Source organism: Globicephala melas, chromosome 1, assembly GCF_963455315.2.
Source record: "Globicephala melas chromosome 1, mGloMel1.2, whole genome shotgun sequence".
Classification (NCBI taxonomy): Eukaryota; Metazoa; Chordata; class Mammalia; order Artiodactyla; family Delphinidae; genus Globicephala; species Globicephala melas.
In genome coordinates, this window is record NC_083314.1 from 177,197,728 (window position 1) to 177,220,256 (window position 22,529).

At 42.1% G+C, this 22,529-nt stretch overlaps 1 protein-coding gene across 3 annotated transcripts in view; it reads right to left on the reverse strand.

Moving 5' to 3' along the window:
- Window positions 1-22,529, reverse strand: part of KAZN (kazrin, periplakin interacting protein) — a 1,133,578-nt gene that overhangs the window by 752,951 nt on the left and 358,098 nt on the right. The window lies entirely within an intron of this gene.

Sequence of the window (22,529 nt, forward strand, 5' to 3'; positions counted from 1 at the left end):
GGGTCATTTGTAGAGATGTGGATGGAACTAGAGACTGTCCTACAGAGTGAAGTAAGTCAGAAAGAGAAAAAACAAATATCGTATATTAACACATATATGTGGAACCTAGAAAAATGGTACAGATGAACCGGTTTGCACGGCAGAAATAGAGACACAGATATAGAGAACAAATGTATGGACACCAAGGGGCAAAGGTGGGGGGTCGGGTGGGTGGGATGAATTGGGAGATTGGGATTGATATATATACACTAATATGTATAAAATAGGTAACTAATAAGAACCTGCTGTTTAAAAAAATAAAATTCAAAAAAAAAAATAAAAATAAAAAAATAAAATTCAAAAAAAATCTTATAATTTGTCTCTCATGGAACTTGGACTAATCACAGCTGTGTTTATAGATTTGTGTATGTGTTAATACCTGTCTCCTCCACCCAGGACCAGCTGCGTGGCTATGCAACCTGTGTAGTCACACAGGACCCCATGTTCAGTAGCGTCTAATCCTTGGTTTAATGCTCTATGGTCACCATCTTGAAATTCTATTTTTGAACAAGGGGCCCCATATTTTCATTTTTACTGGGCCCACAAGTGATATCCTGCCTTTACTAGACAGTAAGCTCTGTGAGGGCAGGTTTGAAATCTCTTTTGCTCGCCATTGTACCCCAGGTCCCAGCAAAGAAAATGGTCAACAAGATTACTGCATAGAGAGAAGAATGTGAATGGCTTGCAATGCAGACACACTGGGAATTGACACCCATGCTTTGGCTCAGGAATATCCTGGATGGGAATAGATGAGGGACCACTAAAAACTCCATTGTGAATTGAGGACTTGGTCATAAGAAATACTGCCTCTCTCTCTATCTTTTTTTAAAAATCAACCAACCACATCTAGCTTTGTTAATTAAGCCAACTCTAACTAGGCAAGAAATGTCAAAGTAAAATTTTTAGTTCCATTTTCTTTATGTCACAGAATTAACATAGATTATTTTAAAAATATACTACTATCTCTGAGGGGATATTGGTGGGTAATAAAATGCATATAAATATGTAAGAAGACAGAAATATTTTTAAGAAAGCTGATGAGGAAAATATGTGCTGGATATGTGGAAATAAAAAGATAAGAGATTGAGATGTTCCCTTTCTTGGAATTTTTCTCCTTAACTCTTCAGTGGTGCAGAAATCCCTTAAGTATAAACATGTGTTCCTTACGAGGCCCCTACGTTCATTCAGCAAAAAGGCACCGACAGCCTAACATGTGCCAAGCATAGTGTCCCTGTGTGTACTGATACAAAGAATGACTCAGACACGGTAACAGATGTCATTCAATCATTCCAGTGCTTTCATGGAGAGATGTATGGCAGTTGAGACATCACCAAGAAATAAGCAAGTGACCCAACCTAAAGGATCAGAAGGCCTCACCAACGATGCAGCATTTGAGCTGGCTCCCAACTTACTTGTGATTTTGGGCTTGATTTCCTCATCTAAAAAATGGGCATGGCAACTTCTCCTTGAAAAGGTGGTTGTGATGATCAGAAATAATAACTGCAATACCGTTGCAAAGAGCTGGACCGATGGTATGCATGAGTAGATATCAAGTAGCACTGTCTCAGGGGCCATTGTTCTTCTTGAGAAGGACCCCTGAAAATTTATGGCTTCTGATTAAGCACCCCCCTCCCTTGCCCATATTCTCACTTGCCCACTGGCATCTTTGTGAATCAGGAAGACATGAGTTGAACAGGGATGACCCTCAGAAAGAGAGCTATGAAAGGGTAATTTACAATTGGAAAGGAAATGTGTTGTAGAGAGACACCTAGGGCAGAGAAGTGAGTTCTAATTCTTAACCAGCAGTGTTAAAAACTATCCTTTCACATTAAAAATCATCCCCTCTTTACTCTTTCACCAGACTACAAAAGAGTGGTTACTTGACATTAAAAATAGATACAAACAAAGCAAAATGTCATGAGCATGATAAAACAGCACACTCCTTACCATATCAAGGGTGTGCATGTATGTTTATGTGTGATGGAATAGAAGGTGGAGAAAAATGTTTGTTAATTACCCTCTGGCACTAATCTGATGCATAATGTCTAACACTGTAGGAATTCAAGATTCTGATTCCATGAGAAAAGATAAATAGTTCCAAGAACACAAAAATGTTTTTTCTGCCATGGTAACTTCTCTGGATATAGTTTCTTTTGTTCCTTTTTTTTTTTTTTTTTTTTTCCGGTACGCGGGCCTCTCACTGTTGTGGCCTCTCCCGTTGCGGAGCGCAGGCTCCAGTTGTGCAGGCTCAGTGGCCATGGCTCACGGGCCCAGCCACTCCACAGCATGTAGGATCTTCCCCGACCGGGGCACGAACCCGTGTCCCCTGCATCGGCAGGCAGACTGTCAACCACTGCGCCACCAGGGAAGCCCCTCTTTTGTTCTTTTAATCATGATTATATATTTTCTATATTATTTGGTAATATTTCTTCTTAGATTAAAAATGCTGTTCTTTTAATCTATCTCTTTTATAGTTCAAGGGCTATGCCAGTAATTTTGATGTGGTTGCATCTCGGCTGCATGATTAAGTTTAGCATCCCAAATAGACATAGGTAAAGGCACACCATGTCATAATTATCCATTATATCCATCTGTCCATCCATCCATCTACCTGACCATCCACTCATCCATCCATCCATCCATCCATCCATCCATCCGCCCACCCATCCATCCATCTATCCATCCATCCAGTGTCAAATATTGGGCACTAGAAAAAGGAAGCTGTTCAGATCAAGTGGAGGCAGCATTCAAAGTTGTCATCTTTGATTTAAAAGAAACAACACGCCAGGGAGTGTCCATTCCATGTAAGCTCCAAACAGAAACACCTGACAGTTGTTTGCTTTGCAGAGTCATATATGGTTAGTTACGTTTCTAATTGATTCATTAAGAGATGAAAGTGGAAATTAAGCAAAAATGTCAATTACCACCTGCTTGGTAACCCCCACTAGAGAGCATCCCTCCACTGGCCACAATCAGGAGTCCCGAGTCCTGGTCCCATTTTTGTCATGGTGTCATCTTTGACGAATTACTTAATCATTATCTGCATCTGTTCCTTCCTGAGTCACAGGGGGCTGTGGGGACATGTAAAAAATGTATTACTTGGGGGCTTCCCTAGTGGCGCAGTGGTTGAGAGTCCGCCTGCTGATGCAGGGGACACGGGTTCGTGCCCTGGTCCGGGAAGATCCCACATGCCGCGGAGCGGCTGGGCCCGTGAGCCATGGCCGCTGAGCCTGAGCGTCCGGAGCCTGTGCTCCGCAATGGGAGAGGCCACAACAGTGAGAGGCCCGCGTACAGCAAAAAAAAAAAAAAAAAAAATGTATTACTTGGGAAAAAGCAGAAAACTTCCATACTGAGGGTTAGATTTCTGTTCCTCTGTCAGGGAGTAGGAGTGAAATATTTGCTTTTCCAACCTGTTGGGGTTAAGCTTGGGTTGAGCAGAGCTGTAAGGAAGCATCCTGCTGACCACGCCAAATGTGGTTCCTTGAGTGTACACAGAGGTACCTGCTCTAGGCCAGTGCTTTTTCCACTTTCATCTCTGTTGTACATCTTACCATGCAGCCAGCAGCCTTGGGTACCCCCTTACCATCAAATTTGTGATTCCATAACCATACCTACTGTGATTGTCATGAAGTATGGGTGGTATAATAATCTTTTAATAACCATTTTTCTATAATCAACCTATCATATTTGATTAATTAAACCAATGCCCAGAGCCCCAAAGTGTTAGCATCTTTGAACCTACAAGACTGGGCATTAACAGGGAGGCCAGACAGATACCTTTAGCCCAGTAACAGGAGACCCCTTTTTTTACTTTGTGGAACTTCATTATTTTGGACCCCACTAATTTGGAGTAATAAATGGTAGCTGGGATACTGCCTGGGCCAAAATTTAACATAGAGCTATCTATGAAAATATAGGCTGGATAAACAACAAGGTCCTACTGTATAGCACAGGGAACTATATTCAATATCCTGTGATAAAGCATAATGGAAAAGAATATGAAAAAAAGAATGTTTCTATGTGTGTATAACTCAGTCACTTTGCTGTACAGCAGAGATTGCCACAACATTGTAAATCAACTAGACTTCAATTAAAAATTAAATTGAAAAAAGAAAGCATTTGCTAAATTAAAATTATTAATGTAGATAAGATCTAGGGGAGAAGTTATATGAAGATAAAGTATTTTCATGCACGTACAATCATGTGGAAATCACTCAGTTTCTCCTTCCCCAAAGATGTGCACACCCGAACCCCTGGATCTTATGAAGACGTTCTGTTACATGGCAAAAGGGACTTTGCAGATGTAAATGAGGTTATGGACCTTAAAATAGGGAGACTATCTTGAATTATCTGCAGTGTCTCAATCTAATTACAAGAATCCTTAAAAGCAGAGAACTTTCTTCAGCTGGAGGCAGAGGGTTGAGGCAGAAGAAGTTGGAGAGATGTGCAGTGTGAAAAAGGACTTGGCCCACTCTTGCTGGAAGAAGGACGCATGGAAAGCATGAGAAGGGTGCACATAGTCTCTAGGAGCAAAGACACCCCCCCACACACACACACACTGACAGCCAGCAAGGAAATGGAGACTTTAGTCCCATTGCAAGGAACTGAATTTGACCAACAAGCTGAATGGGATTGGGTGCAGATTTGTGTCCAGATGTTCCAGAAAGGAACGTGGTCCTGCCACACTTTAGTTCTGGCCTCCCCAAAGCAGAGGACCCAGCTGAGCCACACTGTACCCAGATTTCTGATTTGCAGAAGAAACCTTAATGGGTGTTGAGATCCGTTAATAAGATCATACATGGGGATCATTTTAAGCTGCTATATTTGTGGTAGCTTGTAATAGCAGCAATAGAAGATTAATACAATGGGGGGATAGCTATTAAAAATATTTGGTAGCCAGCATGGCCTAGGAACTGATAGTCTATCCCTCAGAATTGCCAGAAGGCCGAAACACTGTGTCTTGCTTGAATATCAGCCTTGTGGATGAAGAAATGAAAAGATGGTGAGGGATTCCTCTTAGTCATGCTGCCAGCAGGTCTCTAAAAAGGTGTCCTAGGCAATGTTCCATCAGCTTAGGCTCTGTTTACTGCAAGTCCTTAAAAGACATAAAAGGGATATTCCTTAACAACAGTTTAGCAATTCGGTTTAGCTTTCTACCTCCTCCAATCAAAAATCATCCTTTCTGTTAGTTTGAACTTACGGGTTTGACTGACACCCCCCTTCCCCAACACACACACTTTCCCAGTCCTCTTCAGCAAAGATCTCTGCACCCACAAACCATCTCTAGATTGAGCCAGAGTTCTGCCTTTGAGTTCAGAAGCCCTTCTTCTCTCTGTGACTGAGGCCAGCCAGGGCTGACATGATTACACGAGAAGCTCCATGTTGCCAGCATCATATTAGAATGAATGAAATGAGACGAATGTTTGTCAGCCGTCCACAAGCTCAGCCTCCCCAATTATCCTGTCTAATTAGATTAGAAGCTGACAGCTGAGGGCACACCCTGTGACATTTCAGCTTGCCATCCAGAAATGAGGAACACACAACCTGGCTTGTTTTCCTCATTTAAACCCAGATCCTCTTTTGAGCTGTTAAAAGACCTGATTTTTGTAATTAGCTGTTCCTTGTATTACATCAGTTTATTGTCTCTGCTCAACATAAAATAGGCCTAGAGGGGTAAAGAAAGATGGTAAGAAACCCTGGGCAGGAAAGTTAAGCTCCAAGTATCTTCAAGGAACTTTTAAAATGCCTAGGGACACTTAATTTGGGCTTGCCCTAAAATCTCAGAATAACTCGGTGCTTTGTGATCACCTAGAGGGGCGGGATTGGAAGGGTGGGAGGGAGGCGCAAGAGGGAGGAGATATGGGGATATATGTATACGTATAGCTGATTCACTTTGTTATACAGCAGAAACTAACACACCCTTGTAAAGCAATTATACTCCAATAAAGATGTTAAAAAAAATCTCAGAATAAAATTGCAAAAGTCAGAAATGGTCATCAGTGGTGTTTGAATCAGCTCGTGGAGTTGTAAACTGATATACACACACACACACACATGCACACTGCACAGTCAGAAATAGAACTCATGGACCGCACAGTGGGAATTGCCTGGGTTACACAGTATTACATGGAGGTTGTACAGACAGTGGTAAATTTCTTCTCTGATTTTTTTTTTTTTTTGCGGTACGCGGGCCTCTCACTGTTGTGGCCTCTCCCGTTGCGGAGCACAGGCTCCGGAAGCGTAGGCTCAGCGGCCGTGGCTCACGGGTCCAGCTGCTCCTCAGCATGTGGGATCCTCCCGGACCGGGGCACGAACCCGCGTCCCCTGCATCGGCAGGCGGACTCTCAACCACTGCGCCACCAGGGAAGCCCCAAAAGTATAAGTTTTGAAAGCCGCAAAATCAAAGCCGTACCTCTGGGTTCTAAGTGCCCACACGGATTGTCTAGTGCCTCATATGTTTTACCAAATTTTTGTCACTTAAGAACCACAACAGTGGTTTTTGCCCTAACTGTGTACGATTTGCGTGATTTGCTTAACATTTTCAGTAAGTAACTCCTTTTTCTTTTTTATACAAATTTAATTCCAAAAGTTTGCACTATTGGTTTGATACGCTGGTCATACATTTTTCTGTTGTATGTCAGCTAAATGCATGACTAGTAAAATCTTAGTGCTTCTCCACATGTGCCCTAAAAGCATCACATGGACAGCAGTCATCTGCTCATCACCACTGGGGACCCTGGCATCTGGGTAAAGTGAGTCTGCAATTACCTCCCTGCAGTTCAGCTGCAGGAGTTGAGTCAGAGCCTTTGCGACTTTTCCTATCAAACTCCAGAACTTCTCAAGCAAAGAGGGAGATGGCTGTGCAGCACGAGGTAGGATTTCTAGAACATTTTGTTTTAAATCGCAACTCAAATCACACGGCACGCTTAAGCCAAGACAGTGACCTTTTGAAGAGGAGAAGGATTGGCCTTGGACAGTGATATAGGAAGGAAGGAGTTAGGTCTCACGGTGACACACACACCTTCCACCCCAGAATATCAAAGTTAGCTTACAAATGGCTATTCAGCCTCCTGGCATCCTTCTGGAGGGGTCTCCTGGGTGGGGAATGAGCACAAAGGGAGGTGAAGCAAGTTGACAAAAGGTCATGTGGTGAATCAATAGCTGAGAAAACGACTCTTATGATAACAAATTTGATCACCTTTGGGAACGGCCCGGCTTCTGTCCTGAGGACCCAGCTCACCTTAATCCAAGGCCTGGGCACTGAAATCTAGTGGAGAGAATATTTGGCAAGGAAATGAGAATTTTAGATGAAAACGATGACGATAAGTCTATGGTGATGATCAGATCTGAAATTTGCTGACTTTTTACTGCGTGCCAGGACTTTGAAATACATTATCTAACTGAACCTTAAAACTTCTCCCCAAAGTACACATTCTGTTACCTCCATTTGTATTTGTTTGCCAGGGCTGCTGCAACGAAGTATCATAAGCTGGGGGGACTTAAACAACACACACATATTGTATCACAGTCTGGAGGTTAGAAGTTCAAGATTGAGGTGTTGCATGATTGGTTCCTTCCAAGGGTCATGAGGGAAAGACCTGTTCCAGGCCTCTCCCCTAACATGCGACGGCTTGCTGGCAATCCTCAGCATTCCTTGGGTTGTACACACATGACCCCAGTCTCAGCTTTCATCTTCACATGGTGTTCTGTGTGTGTGTCCAAATTTCCCCATTTGATAAGGACATCAGTCATACTGGATTAGGGGTCCACCCTCCTCTATTATGATCTCATCTTAACTTTAATTACATTGGCAAGAACCCTATTTCCAAATTAGGTCACACTCTGAGGTATTGGAATTTGGACTTGAATTTGAGGGGGGGAGGGTGGGTACAGTGTAACACTAATTTACAGCTATAGAAACTGAGTCTCAGAATTTGAGGTCCCCTGTCCAAGGTCACACAGTAGTAAGTGATGGAGCCAGGACTGGAACCCAGAAAGCCCAGCTCCCCACCCTACCCTCTTAAACACTGCTATAGACAAAATATTTGTGCTTCCCCCAAATTCCTAATCCCCAATGTGATGGTATCTGGCAGTGGGGCCTGTGTTAGGTGATTAGGTCATGAGGGCAGGGCCTTCGTGAATGGGATTAGTGCTCTTGAAAAAGAGACCCAGGAGAGCTTTCTTGTACTTTCTGTGAGGTGAAGACATAGCAAAAAGACAGCCATCTATGAACCAGTAGGCAGGTCCTCCCCAAACGCTAAAATCTGCAGGCACCTTGATCTTGGACTTCCCAGCATCCAGAAACGTGAGAAATACATATTTGTGGTTTAAGCCACGTCGTCTATGGTAATTTCGTTAGAGCAGCCTGAATGGACGAAGACAAACGGTTTAGAACTTGTCCATTGGACGGTCTCACCCAAGTCCAACAACTTCTTGAAAATAGTCTTACTTTCCTCCTTCCCAAGGTGCATTATTAAAATTAGATAATAATCTATAGATTCAACACAATTCCAATCAAAGTCCCAGCATTTTGTGGACATCAACAAACCAATTCTAAAGTTTATATGAAGATTAAAAGACCCAGAACAACAATTCAATATTGAAGGAGAAGAACAATGCTGGCGAGGATGCAGAGCAACAGGAACTCTCATTCATTGCTGTGGGAAGGCATAATGGTACAGCTACTCTGGAAGACAGCTTGGGAGCTTCTTATGAAACTAAACATACTCTTACCATGTAATCCAGTAATCATGCTCCTTGGTATTTACTTAAATGAGTTGAAAACTTATGTCTATGCAAAAACCTACACACTGATATTTACAGCACCTTTATTCATAATTGCCAAAATTTAGAAGCAACCAAGATGTCCTTCAGTAGGTGAACGGATAAACTGTAGTACATCCAGACAATGGAATATTATTCAGCACTAAAAAGAAATGAGCTATCACATCATGAAAAGACGTGGAGGACATTTAAACGCATATTTCTAAGTGAAAGAAGCCCATATGAAAAGGCTGTATGGGGCTTCCCTGGTGGCGCAGTGGTTGAGAGTCCGCCTGCCGAGGCAGGGGACGTGGGTTCGTGCCCCGGTCCGAGAAGATCCCACATGCCGCAGAGCGGCTGGGCCCGTGAGCCAAGGCCGCTGAGCCTGCGCGTCCGGAGCCTGTGCTCCGCAACGGGAGAGGCCACAACAGTGAGAGGCCCACGTACCGCAAAAAAAAAAAAAAAAAAAAAGGCTATATGGCTCCAAGTATATGACATTATGAAAAAGGAAAAACTATGGAGACAGTAAAAGGATCAGTGGTCTCCATGGGTTGGTGTGGGGGCAGAGATGAACAGGCAGAGCATAAAGGATCTTTAGGGCACTGAAACTGTTCTGTATGATATTACAACGGTGGATATATATCATTATACGTTCATCAAAACCCACAGAATGTGCAACACCAAGAGTGAACTCTAACGTTAACAACGGACTTTGGGCGATAACGATGTGTCATTGTAGGTTCATCAACTGCAGTAAATACGCCCGCTGTAGCGGATGATGTCAATAGTGGAGGAATTTGTGGATGGGGCGGTATGGATGGGTACAGAGGGCATAGGGGAAATCTCTGTCCTTCCTGCTCAATTTTGCTATGAACCTAAAAACTGCTCTAAAAAATAAAGTTTATTAACTTTCAAAAAAAGTTAGATAATATCATACATGTAACAAACAGCACACTAAATGTGTGTGTTCACATGTAAGGAGCATGTAGTATTACGGACGTCATCATCATGCCAGCACAAAGACAGTATCATTGCTGGGTAGGAGCATGCACCCTGGAGGAGGTCTGCCCGATTTGAATTCCAATGCCTCCCTTTAGCAGCTATGTGACCTGTGACCCATGGCTTAACCTCCTCCAGCCTTAGCCTCGTCATCTGTAAAATGGGGGGATAGCAGTACCCATCTCACAAGTGTGCGATGAGAATTAAATTAGTTACTATTTACATAGAGCATAAACGGTGCCTGGCAAGTAGTTAACTGCTGTACAAGACGACCTATGATGTGCATGGCCCAGCAGCCTCCCACCTGCCAGCTCGAGAGCTGAGCTATTCCCAGGGGAGGCCTTCTTCAGGGGGGATCCTATCTCCAACCAGCTGGAGACTTGGACATGACTCTACATGCCCCCTGCATCCCTCAAATCCTGTCTGTTTTACCTCCATAGTATAGTTCTGATTTCCAAATATTTCCCACTCATACTCTCTCCCCACCCTCCTCCCCCACCCCAATATTGCAGGAGCTTCCTAACTGGTCTCCTGCTTCCATTCTCACCACTCTGGGACAGATTCTCGAAACAGCAGCAAGAGGGAGCGTTTTAACACGTAAGTCATATCATGTCCCTTCTTGGCTCAAAACCTTCCACTGACCCCCACTCCAGTCAAGGTCAATCCATACCCTTTGCCATGGCCCCTGAATGATCTGTCTCCCCCTAGCCTTGCTGACCTCTCCCCCCTTGTTCCCCCATGCCTTGCTCTGCTCTAGTCAAACTGGCCATCCAGCTGATGCTTAAAGACACCTGAATGCTCCCGTCTCAGGGCCTTTGCACTTGCTGTTCTAGCTGCCTGGCGTGCTCCATGGGAGGCTCTCTTACCTCCTCAAATCTCTTCACAAATGTCCAGACCGTCCTTTCTCCCTTATAACTCTTCATGTTCTCTGTGCACTTACCCCACCTGACGTTGTGTCAGAATTCAACTTGTTTCTCGACATTGTGTCAGAATTCGACTTGTTTCTCTTGTTTCTTGACTAACTCCTACACTAGAATATCAGTTCCACCAGGGTCAGAATATTTGTCTTCTTTGTTCACTCCTGTATCCTCAGTGTCTAGGAAGAGTGTCTGGCACATCCCAGGACATTAACAAGCATTTGTTGAATGAATAAAGAAATAGGGGAAGCAAAGAAGGAGGAGATGTCCTGAAACTTTTGCCAAGATAATAGAATGACTGACTTCAGGGGTAGAGAAATCAAAAACAGTGATAACAGCCGACTTAGAAAATAGAAGGAGGGACTTCCCTGGTGGTGCAGTGGTTAAGAATCCACCTGCCAATGCAGGGGACATGGGTTCGAGCCCTGGTCGGGGAAGATCCCACATGCTGCAGAGCGACTAAGCCCATGTGTCATAACTCCTGAGCCTGCCCTCTACAGCCCGTGAGCCACAACTACTGAAGCCCGCACGCCTAGAGCCCATGCTCCACAACCTAAATATCTAGAAACAATAAATGCTGGAAAGGGTGTAGTGAAAAGGGAAACCTCCCGCACTGTTGGTGGGAATATAAATTGATGCAACTACTATGGAAAACAGTATGGAGGTTCCTTAAAAAACTAAAACTAGAACTACCATATGACCCAGCAATCCCACTACTGGGCATATACCCTGAGAAAACCATAATTCAAAAAGAGACATGTACCACAATGTTTATATATATGGAATCTTAAAAAAAAAAATGGTACTGATGAACCTGGTTGTAGGGCAGGAATAAAGAGGTAGACATAGAAAATGGACTTGAGGACATGGGGTGGGAGGGCGAAGCTGGGGCAAAGTGAGAGTAGCATCGACATATATACACTACGGAATGTAAAATAGTTGGCTGGTGGGAAGCAGCAGCATAGCACCGGGAGATCGCTCGGTGATTTGCGATGACCTAGAGGGGTGGGATAGGGAGGATGGGAGGGAGGCTCAAGAGGGAGGGGATATGGGGACATGTATATGAATATAGCTGATTCGCTTTGTTGTGCAACAGAAACTAACACAGTATTGCGAAGCAATTATACTCCAACAAAGATCTATAAAATAAAAAAGAAACTAGAAGGAAAAAAGAGTCAGCAGCTTATTCCCTTTTCAAAAGAAACATCCCCTTGCTTTGTGCCTCTGTAAAACCTCACAATTCGGTCACAGCGCATTTGTGCGTTCAAGGGGAGAGTGAACAACGTCTCAGCAGCGTTCGCATTTCCTAGAACCAGTCAAAAGCCTCGAGGTCACCCAAAGTCATTGTCACAGAGTAGAGTGGGATTAAGTCACTGAGAATTTTTGGAGCTCAGAGAGGACCTTCCAGTTCTTCCAAAGCCTTCTCAAAGCTTAGAAGTGGCTGTCTGCCTAGCCTTGAATATTCCTTTTGCACCTCTGCGATTTCTTGATCTGAGAGGAGGGATCACTCAAGGGAGTCATGTCTGTTGAATGTGAGGAGTTTCTAACATCTCATTTGCGAAGGCTGCTAAACCCCAGATGAGCACAATGAATGTGCCAATTCCAGATGGTTGCTGAACCAGAGCCAGGTTAATGTCATGGATGAGGGTCTTCCCAGGACACCCCAGGGAGGTGGAGCCGGAATGTTCCTAAGCCTAAAAGGGAAAGGCACACCACAAAGGGTTGGACGGTTAAAAAGGAGGTCTTGGTACTGGTGTCCGGGGCGCCTGGGGATGTCATGTGCCTTTTTCTGTGTCGTGGCCGCTGTCCCAGCTCTGCACAGTGAGAGCCTGTTCTGGTCTCCGTCAGTCCCTCTTAGGGAAAGAGAGAGCACAGTATGCCTCCTAGAGAAAGCCTGGAGCCCTGGCCCTCAGAGGCTCACAGCTGTGTGCATCTGGAACAAACTGTCCTGTCCAGAGCTGCACAAGCCCTCCCAGGACCCTCCAAGCTTTTGTGGCTTATGCTCTGTGGCTCATGTGATTTGTCAATAACCCAAGACCTTGGAGTCTCCCTCCATCCCCGTTATTGACTCTCGCTGCCTCCCACATTTGAAGACACTCTGACTTGTGTTATCAAAATCTAAACTCAAATGCAATAAATATTTTTGTTTGTTTATTTGGAATTTTATTTTTTATACAGCAGGTTCTTATTAGTTATCTATTTTATACATATTAGTGTATATATATCAATCCCAATCTCCCAATTCATCCCACCCACCCGACGCCCCGCTTTCGCCCCTTGATGTCCATACGTTTGTTCTCTACATCTGTGTCTCTATTTCTGCCTTGCAAACCGGTTCATCTGTACCATTTTTCTAGGTTCCACATATATGTGTTAATATACGATATTTGTTTTTCGCGTTCTGACTTACTTCACTCTGTAGGACAGTCTCTAGTTCCATCCACATCTCTACAAATGACCCAATTTTGTTCCTTGTTATGGCTGAGTAATATTCCATTGTATATATGTACCACTTCTTCTTTATCCATTCGATGGACATTTAGGTTGCTTCCATGATCTGGCTATCGTAAATAGTGCTGCAATGAACATTGGAGTGCACGTGTCTTTCTGAATTATAGTTTTCTCTGGGTATATGCCCAGTAGTGGGATTGCTGGGTCATATGGTAATTCTATCTTTAGTATTTAAGGGACCTCCATACTGTTCTCCATAGTGGCTGTATCAATTTACATTCCCACCAAAAGTGCAACAGGGTTCTCTTTTCTCCACACCCTCTCCAGCATTTGTTGTTTGTAGATTTTCTAATGATGCCCATTCTAACTGGTGTGAGGTGATACCTCATTGTAGTTTTGATTTGCATTTCTCTAATAATTAGTGATGTTGAGCAGCTTTTCATGTGCTTCTTCAGCATCTGTATGTCTTCTTTGGAGAAATGTCTATTTAGGTCTTCTGCCCATTTTTGGATTGGGTTCTTTGTTTTTTTTAGTATTGAGCTGCATGAGCTGTTTATATATTTCGGAGATTAATCCTTTGTCCATTGATTTGTATGCAAATACTTTCTCCCATTCTGGGGGTCGTCTTGTTTGTAGTTTCCTTTGCTTTGCAAAAGCTTTTAAGTTTCATTAGGTCCCATTTGTTTATTTTTGTTTTTATTTCCGTTACTCTAGGAGGTGGGTCAAAAAAGATCTTGCTGTGGTTTATGTCAAAAAGTGTTCTTCCGATGATTTTATCTAAGAGTTTTATAGTGTCCTGTCTTACGTTTAGGTCTTTAATCCATTTTGAGTTTATTTTGTGTTTGCTGTTAGGGAGTGTTCTAATTTCATTCTTTTGCATATAGCTGTCCAGTTTTCCCAGCACCACTTACTGAAGAGACTGTCTTTTCTCCATGCTATATCCTTGCCTCCTTTGTCACAGATTAGTTGACCATAGGTGTGTGGGTTTATTTCTGGGCTTTCTATCCTGTTCCATTGATCTATATTTCTGTTTTTCTGCCAGTACCATATTGTCTTGATTACTGTAGCTTTGTAGTATAGTGTGAATCAGGGAGCCTGATTCTTCCAGCTCTGTTTTCTTCCCTCAAGATTGCTTTGGCTATTCAGGGTCTTTTGTGTCTCCATACAAATTTTAAGATTTTTTTGTTCTAGTTCTATAAAAAAACGCCATTGGTAATTTGATAGGGATTGCATTGAATCTGTAGATTGCTTTGTGTAGTATATTCATTTTCACAATGTTGATTCTTCCAATCCAAGAACATGGTATATCTCTCCATCTGTTTGTGTCATCTTTGATTTCTTTCATCAGTGTCTTAAAGTTTTCTGAATATAGGTCTTTTACCTCCTTAGATAGGTTTATTCCTAGGTATTTTATTCTTTTTTGCAATGGTGAATGGGATTGTTTCCTTAATTTCTCTTTCAGATTTTTCATCATTAGTGTATAGGAATGCAAGAGATGTCTGTGCATTAATTTTGTATCCTGCTACTTTACCAAATTTATTGATTAGCTCTAGTAGTTTTCTGGTGGCATCTTTAGGATTCTCTATGTATAATATCTTGTCATCTGCAAACAGTGACAGTTTTATGTCTTCTTTTCCAATTTGTATTCCTTTTATTGCTTTTTCTTCTCTGATTGCTGTGGCTAGGACTTCCAAAACTATGTTGAATAAGAGTGGCAAGAGTGGACATCCTTGTCTTGTTCCTGATCTTAGAGGAAATGCTTTCAGTTTTTCACCATTGAGAATGATGATTGCTGTGGGTTTGTCATATATGGCCTTTATTATGTTGAGATAGGTTCCCTCTATGCTCACTTTCTAGATAGTTTTTATCATAAATAGGTGTTGAATTTTGTGAAAAGCTTTTTCTGCATCTATTGAGATGATCATATGGTTTTTATTCTTCAATTTGTTAATATGGTGTATCACATTGATTTATTTGCATATATTGAAGAATCCTTGCCTCCCTGGGATAAATCCCACTTGATCATGGTGTATGATCCTTTTAATGTGTTGTTGGATTCTGTTTGCTAGTATTTTGTTGAGGATTTTTGCATCTATATTGATCAGAGATTTTGGTCTGTAATTTTCGTTTTTTGTATTATCTTTGTCTGGTTTTGGTATCAGGGTGATGGTGGCCTCATAGAATGAGTTTGGGTGTGTTTCTTACTCTGCAATTTTTTGGAAGAGTTTGAGAAGGATGGGTGTTAGCTCTTCTCTAAATGTTTGATAATTCACCTGTGAAGCCATCTGGTCCTAGACATTTGTTTCTTGGAAGATTTTTAATCACATTTTCAATTTCTTTACTTGTGATTGGTCTGTTCATATTTTCTATTTCTTCCTGGTTCAGGCTTGGAAGGTTATACCTTTCTAAGAATTTATCCATTTCTTCCAGTTTGTCCATTTCATTGGCATAGAGTTGCTTGTAGTAGTCTCTTAGCATGCTTTGTATTTCTGTGGTGTCCATTGTAACTGCTCCTTTTTCACTTCTAGTTTTATTGGTTTGAGTCCTCTCCCTCTTTTTCTTAATGAGTCTGGATAATGGTTTATCAATTTTGTTTATCTTCTCAAAGAACCAGCTTTTAGTTTTATTGATCTTTGCTACTGTTTTCTTTGCTTCTATTTCATTTATTTCTGCTCTGACCTTTATGATTTCTTTCCTTCTGCTAACTTTGGGTTTTGTTTGTTCTTCTTTCTCTAGTTCCTTTAGATGTAACGTTAGATTGTTTATTTGAGATATTCTTGTTTCTTGTGGTAGGATTGTATTGCTGTAAACTTCCCTCTTAGAACTGCTTTTGCTGCATCACATAGGTTCTGGATCATTGTGGTTTCACTGTCACTTGTCTCTAGGTATTTTTTGGTTTCCTCTTTGATTTCTTCAGTGATCTCTTGGTTATTTGGTAATGTATTGTTTAGCCTCCATGTGTTTGTTATGTTTTTTCCTGTAATTTATTTCTAATCTCATAGCATTGCGGTTGGAAAAGATGCTTGATATGATTTCAATTTTCTTAAATTCACTGAGGCTTGATTTGTGACCCAAGATGTGATCTATCCTGGAGACTGTTCCATGCGCACTTGAGAAGAAAGTGTAATCTGCTGTTTTCGGATGGAATGTCCTATAAATATCAATTAAATCTATCTGGTCTATTGTTTCATTTAAAGCTTTTGTTTCCTTATTTTCTGTCTGGATTACCTGTCCATTGGTGTAAGTGAGGTGTTAAAGTCCCCCACTATTATTGTGTTACTGTCGATTTCCTCTTTTATAGCTGTTAGTGTTTGCCTTATGTATTGAGGTGCTCCTATGTTGGGTGCATATATATTTATAATTGTTATATCTTCTTCTTAGATTGGTCCCTTGATCATTATGTAGTGTCCTTCCTTGTCTCTTGTAACATTATTTTGAAGTCTGTTTTGTCTGATATGAGTATTGTTACTCCAGATTTATTTGATTCTCATTTGCATGGAATATCTTTTTCCAACCCTGCCCCTTCAGTCTGTATGTGTCCCTAGGTCTGAAGTGGGTCTCTTGTAGACAGCAGACATACAGGTCTTGTTTTTGTATCCGTTCACCCAGTCTATGTCTTTTGGTGGGAGCATTTAATCCATTTACATTTAAGGTAAGTATCGATATGTATGTTCCTAATACCATTTTCTTAACTGTTTTGGGTTTGTTTTTGTAGGTCCTTTTCTTCTCTTGTGTTTCCCACTTAGAGAAGTTCCTGTGGCATTTATTGTAGAGCTGGTTTGGTGTGCTGAATTCTCTTAGGTTTTGCTTGTCTGTTTTTGATTTCTCCATCAAATTTGAATGTGATCCTTGCCAGGCAGAGTAATCTTGGTTGTAGGTTCTTCCCTTTCATCACTTTAAATATATCATGCCACATTTTTCTGGCTTGCAGAGTTTCTGCTGAGAAATCAGCTGTTAACCTTATGGGAGTTCCCTTGTATGTTATTTGTCGTTTTACCCTTGTTGATTTTAATAATTTTTCTTTGTCTTTAATTTCTGTCAGTTTGATTACTATGTGTCTCAGTGTGTTTCTCCTTGGGTTTATCTTGCCTGGGACTCTTTTCACTTCCTGGACTTGGGTGGCTATTTCCTTTCCCATGTTAGGGAAGTTTTCGACTATAACCTCTTCAAATATTTTCTTGGGTCTTTTCTCTCTTTCTTCTCCTGCTGGGACCCCTATAATGCAAATGTTTGTGCATTTAATGTTGTCGCAGAGGTCTCTTAGGCTGTCTTCATTTCTTTTCATTCTTTTTCTTTATTCTGTTCCATGGCAGTGAATTCCACCATTCTGTCTTCCAGGTCACTTATTCGTTCTACCTCAGTTATTCTGCTACTGATTCCTTCTTGTGTATTTTTCATTTCAGTTATTTTATTGTTCATCTCTGTTTGTTTGTTCTTTAATTCTTCTAGGTCTCTGTTAAACATGTATTGCATCTTCTTGATCTTTGCCTCCATTGTTTTTCTGAGGTCCAGGATCATCTTCACTATCATGCTTCTGAATTCTCTTTTTGGAAGGTTGCCTATCTCTACTTCATTTTGTTGTTTTTCTGGGGTTTTATCTTGTCCCTTCATCTGGTACCCAGTTCTCTGCCTTTTCATTTTGTCTATCGTTCTGTGAATGTGGTTTTCTTTCCACAGGTTGCATGCAGGACTGTAGTTCTTCTTGCTTCTGCGGTCTGCTCTGTGGTGGATGAGGCTATCTAAGAGGCTTGTGCAAGCTTCCTGATGGGAGGGACTGGTGGTGGGTAGAGCTGAGTGTTGCTCCAGTGGGCAGAGCTCAGTAAAACTTTAATCCACTTGTCTGCTGATGGGTGGGGCTGAGTTTCCTCCCTGCTGGTTGTTTGGCCTGAGGCAACCCAGCATTGGAGGCTATGGGCTCTTTGGTGGGGCTCTCTGGGAGGGCTCATGCCAAGGAGTACTTCCCAGAACGTCTGCTGCTAGTGTCTTTGTCCCCCGCAGTGAGCCACAGCCACCCCCTGCCGCTGCAGGAGACCCTCCAACACTAGCAGGTAGGTCTGGTTCAGTCTCCTGTGGGGTCACTGCTCCTTCCCCTGGGTCCTGATGCACACACTACTTTGTGTGTGTCCTCTAAGAGTGGAGTCTCTGTTTCCCCCAGGCCTGTCAAAGTACTGCAATCAAATCTCACTAGCCTTCAAAGTCTGATTCTCTGGGAATTCCTCCTCCTGTTGCCGGAACTCCAGTTTGGGAAGCCTGGAATGGGGCTCAGAACCTTCGCCCCAGTGGGTGGACTTCTGTGGTGTAAGTGTTCTCCAGTTTGTGAGTCACCCACTCAGCAGTTATGGGATTTGATTTTATTGTGATTGTGCCCCTCCTACTGTCTCATTGCAGCCTCTCCTTTGTCTTTGGATGTGGGGTATCTTTTTTGGTGAGTTCCAGTGTCTTCCTGTTGATGATTGTTCAGCAGTTAGTTGTGATTCCAGTGCTCTCACAAGAGGGAGTGAGGGCACATCCTTCTACTCTACCATATTGAACCAATTGTGCAATAAATATTTACTGAACATTTACCATGAAGTCAGCAATGTTGGGTTCTCTCACTTCTATTAAATCATATAGCCCTTACACATTTCTGTGAGGTCATAAACAGCTGTATTTCAGGTGAGATCCCAAAATCAAAAGCAACCTGCATGAGGCTTCACAGCCAATAAGTGGCAGAGCTTGGACTTAACCTGGTCTGATAACAACCCCCCACCCCAAGCTGCCATGAAATGCAAGAAATGAATTGAGAAATGAGAAATGAATTTAATATTCCAAAGGCAAGCAGCTCAACTCACCAACACATTTGGCTCTCCCTGATAAAGATTCTCAATTAAGCTAATGGCAAAAGAAGTCCTTCTCCCAAAATTACAGTTGACCTCTGTCTTAAAAAAGGAAAAAAAGAAGTAATAATGTAAAATACAATTTTAAGACTGTGGATGGTTCATTGTGAGATATTGCCATGAGGGTCTCTTTCTCTCCTTCCCTTTCTTCTCTTTTTATCTTCTCTGCCTCTGACACTTCATAGAAACATCTAGGCTTCCATTAAAATTGCCTAATTTTTCCTTTCTTACCCTTCCCCCTTCTTTTCAATGCTGCTTTGAAAAATAAAGACATACTACATTCAGGGCTGAACAAGCAAAAATAAAATAAATTATAGCAGAAGGGGCCTAAGAGATAAGGATGAACTCTCTGGTCAAAAGGGTAATTAAACATTGACATGGCCTTCGAACAAAGAATTAGTCAGTCAGACATGCTGATTGTCATGTTGGGGGAATATAGCAAGGACTCCAATTGTACCATTTGGGGCAGGGATGGGGACAGGAAAAGTTGCTAAAGAAATAGAAGGGATGTCTGTGTCTTTATAAATCTTGCAACTGAATGAAGAATTCACAAGTAGGAAAGACTTCAGCCCTTCTTGGGGAAAGAAACTAAATTTGTGGGGTGGGGGACCCACTCTGTGCCATATCCATTAAATACATTATTCCAAAATTCTTTGGGATGCATGCCATTATTTTCACCACTTTACAGATGATAAAGCCAAGGTTCAGGAGAGTTGAAAGAGTTGCCCAAGCACATGGCCAAGAAGGATCTGCTCTGATGAGATGTGACTTAATGGCCAATGCAACTTCCTCTGATATTTTATTCTAGCGTGAGCCGAATGGAGCTCTTGGGGACAGGTAGGCAACATGCTCCTTTCCCCTTGTTCTCTGCCTCCCCTATCTCCCTCTCTTTCCCTCCTTCCTACCTTCCCTCCCTCCCTCCCTTTTTTCTTCCTTCCTTCTTCCCTCCCTCCCTCCTTTCCTTTTAATTTCAGGATAAGACCATTATTTCATTATGCAAAAAGTTGGTAGGGGTGAGACAGGGTATCTATTTTCTGATTTCAATATGTATAGTAAATGTTAACTGTGGGCAAAGCCATTTGTCTCATCTTTGAGGGTACAAGAAACACCAAGGTAAGCTGTGATTACATGTGTTGCAAAAATCTTTGCAACTCAGATCAACTAGTAGATGGAAGGTTGGCAACCCTACCCTTCCTGAGTTGCAGGCATAGGAGGATACTGAAGAGAACCAAGAGGTTTTGATACTAGGGAAAGAGAAACTCTAGAAACTGAATCTAAAGAGTAATGAGCATTTTATTGAGAACTTGTTGCATGCAGACACCTAAGGATGAGAGAGAGGCTGGAGCAGGGAGACTCTAATTTATACCAGAAATGAAAAACCAAGCTTCTCTTCTGGGTTTAGCTCAATCCCAACCATTTTCTTGCCTAGTGTGAGGTTATCAGTGATGACTCACAGGTGGTGTAGCACAGTGGCATGCACTTTGGAGGCAACCAAATCTTGGTTCAAATTATTTTGCTCACTATTTACTTGAGCAAATGATTCGATTTTTCAGTGATTCAATAAGGCTACCCTGTCTATAAAACTACCTAACTCATTAGGTTCTTGAAAAGATAAAATGATGTTGCACTTGTAAAAGATTAGCCCAGTGTCAGGCACATTGTAAGTACTCAATGAATGAACATTGTCAAAGTCACACAGTCTATCACTTACTTGGGGTGACGTCAGCAATGTAAATATGACATAGATCGATAGATGGATAGATCTATCTGATTGGTACAGGTAATTCTGTCCACCATCCCACTCAATGTGCATATGCTCAGTGGGAGATGGCAGAATTAAATACATGACTCCTTATGGATCTCAGTTTCTGTGAGTCTCCATCTTGCTGGGAGGACTACGGTCGGCCATATGCACGCACATATGTAAAACCAAGACATAAAAGCTCATGGAACAAGTCCCCTACTATTTCACCCAGTGCTTGACCATCAGAGAGCTATCTGTCCCAGTTCTGGGGGGAAAAGGCAATATACTGTAAGGCCCATTTAAGGGACTACATTTTGACCACTTGCAGCTTATTCACTGATTTCCGAACCTGTATCGTGATTGTTATTGCTCTTTGGTTCAATGGACCATTAGGAGTATGGGCTTGAGTTGCCAACAAGGAATGTTTTCACACCTCTTTGACATCTGTGGAACAACGTGGAGAGTAATGTGGAGATGCAGGTCATAAACGCTGGAGCTGGGCCTCTCTGACTTCCTGCAGATGTCAGTGTGAACTTCAAACACAGATGAGATTCCAAGCTCATCTTATTAGCACAAGTTCCTGGATATAATAAAGGCTCTCAAATTATTTGATAAAGATCCATTTGTTATCCTTACTCAGCCAAAAGAAAAATATAATTGAAACACGGTCACATGCTATAATGGGCACGGGAATAAAACTTCCTCTTCTTTCCTCCTAATTAGAAAACCAGGAGCTTAGAAAAATGCATAAAGGCAGATCAGATAGGAGAACGGGTTTTTTGTTTTTTAGGTAGGAAATTTTTTCTGAGCAACTTGCCACTTAAAACATTTTATAATCTCCCAAAACAAAATAGCCTAAACCAAAAGTACGTGCTTTTCCCCCTCTATTACAGAAACGGAATGATTCCCTCGCTTGAAGAAACCACTCGTTAAATATTTGTTGACTGTTCTGTCAGGGGTAATGGCTGTAGGAGCTCACACATCTGCATCTTATCTATCTGGTCAGGGAGGGCTCCGTGAAATGAAAGGAAGAGCACTGTTAAGGATGCCCATGTCCTAGTTTGTATGCGGAAGAGCGCTCTCTCAGGAGACAGGAGAGGGGGCAATAAAAGAGGCTGCCGTGTGGGCAGTAGAAAGCCCCGGCACGTGGAGGCAGGGAGGTGGCCTTCCCTACCCAGCAGTGTCTGTTACATCTGGAAAGGAGGGAAGAAAGAACAGACTGTCATCCAGGTCTCCACTTGACCTTTACCTGAAGGGACAAGGTTACCCCTTGCCAAAAGCCCAAATAGCTCTTTTTTTTTTTTTTTTTCTGTGAGTCTTATTTCAAAATGCAAATAGTGCTGTGGACAATTATACATTATACATTAACCCATTACTAGCCAATCACTCAGAACTAATGACTTAAAAAAAAAAGCTCTTTTCTAATGTGGGGAACATTCCTCTGTGATCATGGTTCTGAAGTTCTAAACAAAGAGGACCCTGGCAGAATTAAATACATGATTTCTTATGGATCTCAGACAATGGCACGTAAGTGTCAATGGTCAGGTAGGGAACTTAGGAGAGGTGGGGTACGTTTTAGGGAAGAAATACCCAGGTGGATTGCAAAAATGGGATAAGGGGCTTGGAAATAACTCTTATAATTGTAATAATGTAGCAGGAAACCTTAGTGCTAAAATCCACGGTCTCCGGGCATACTACATACACATCCTTGCCCTAGGTAATCAGGTTGCGCTAGGTCGG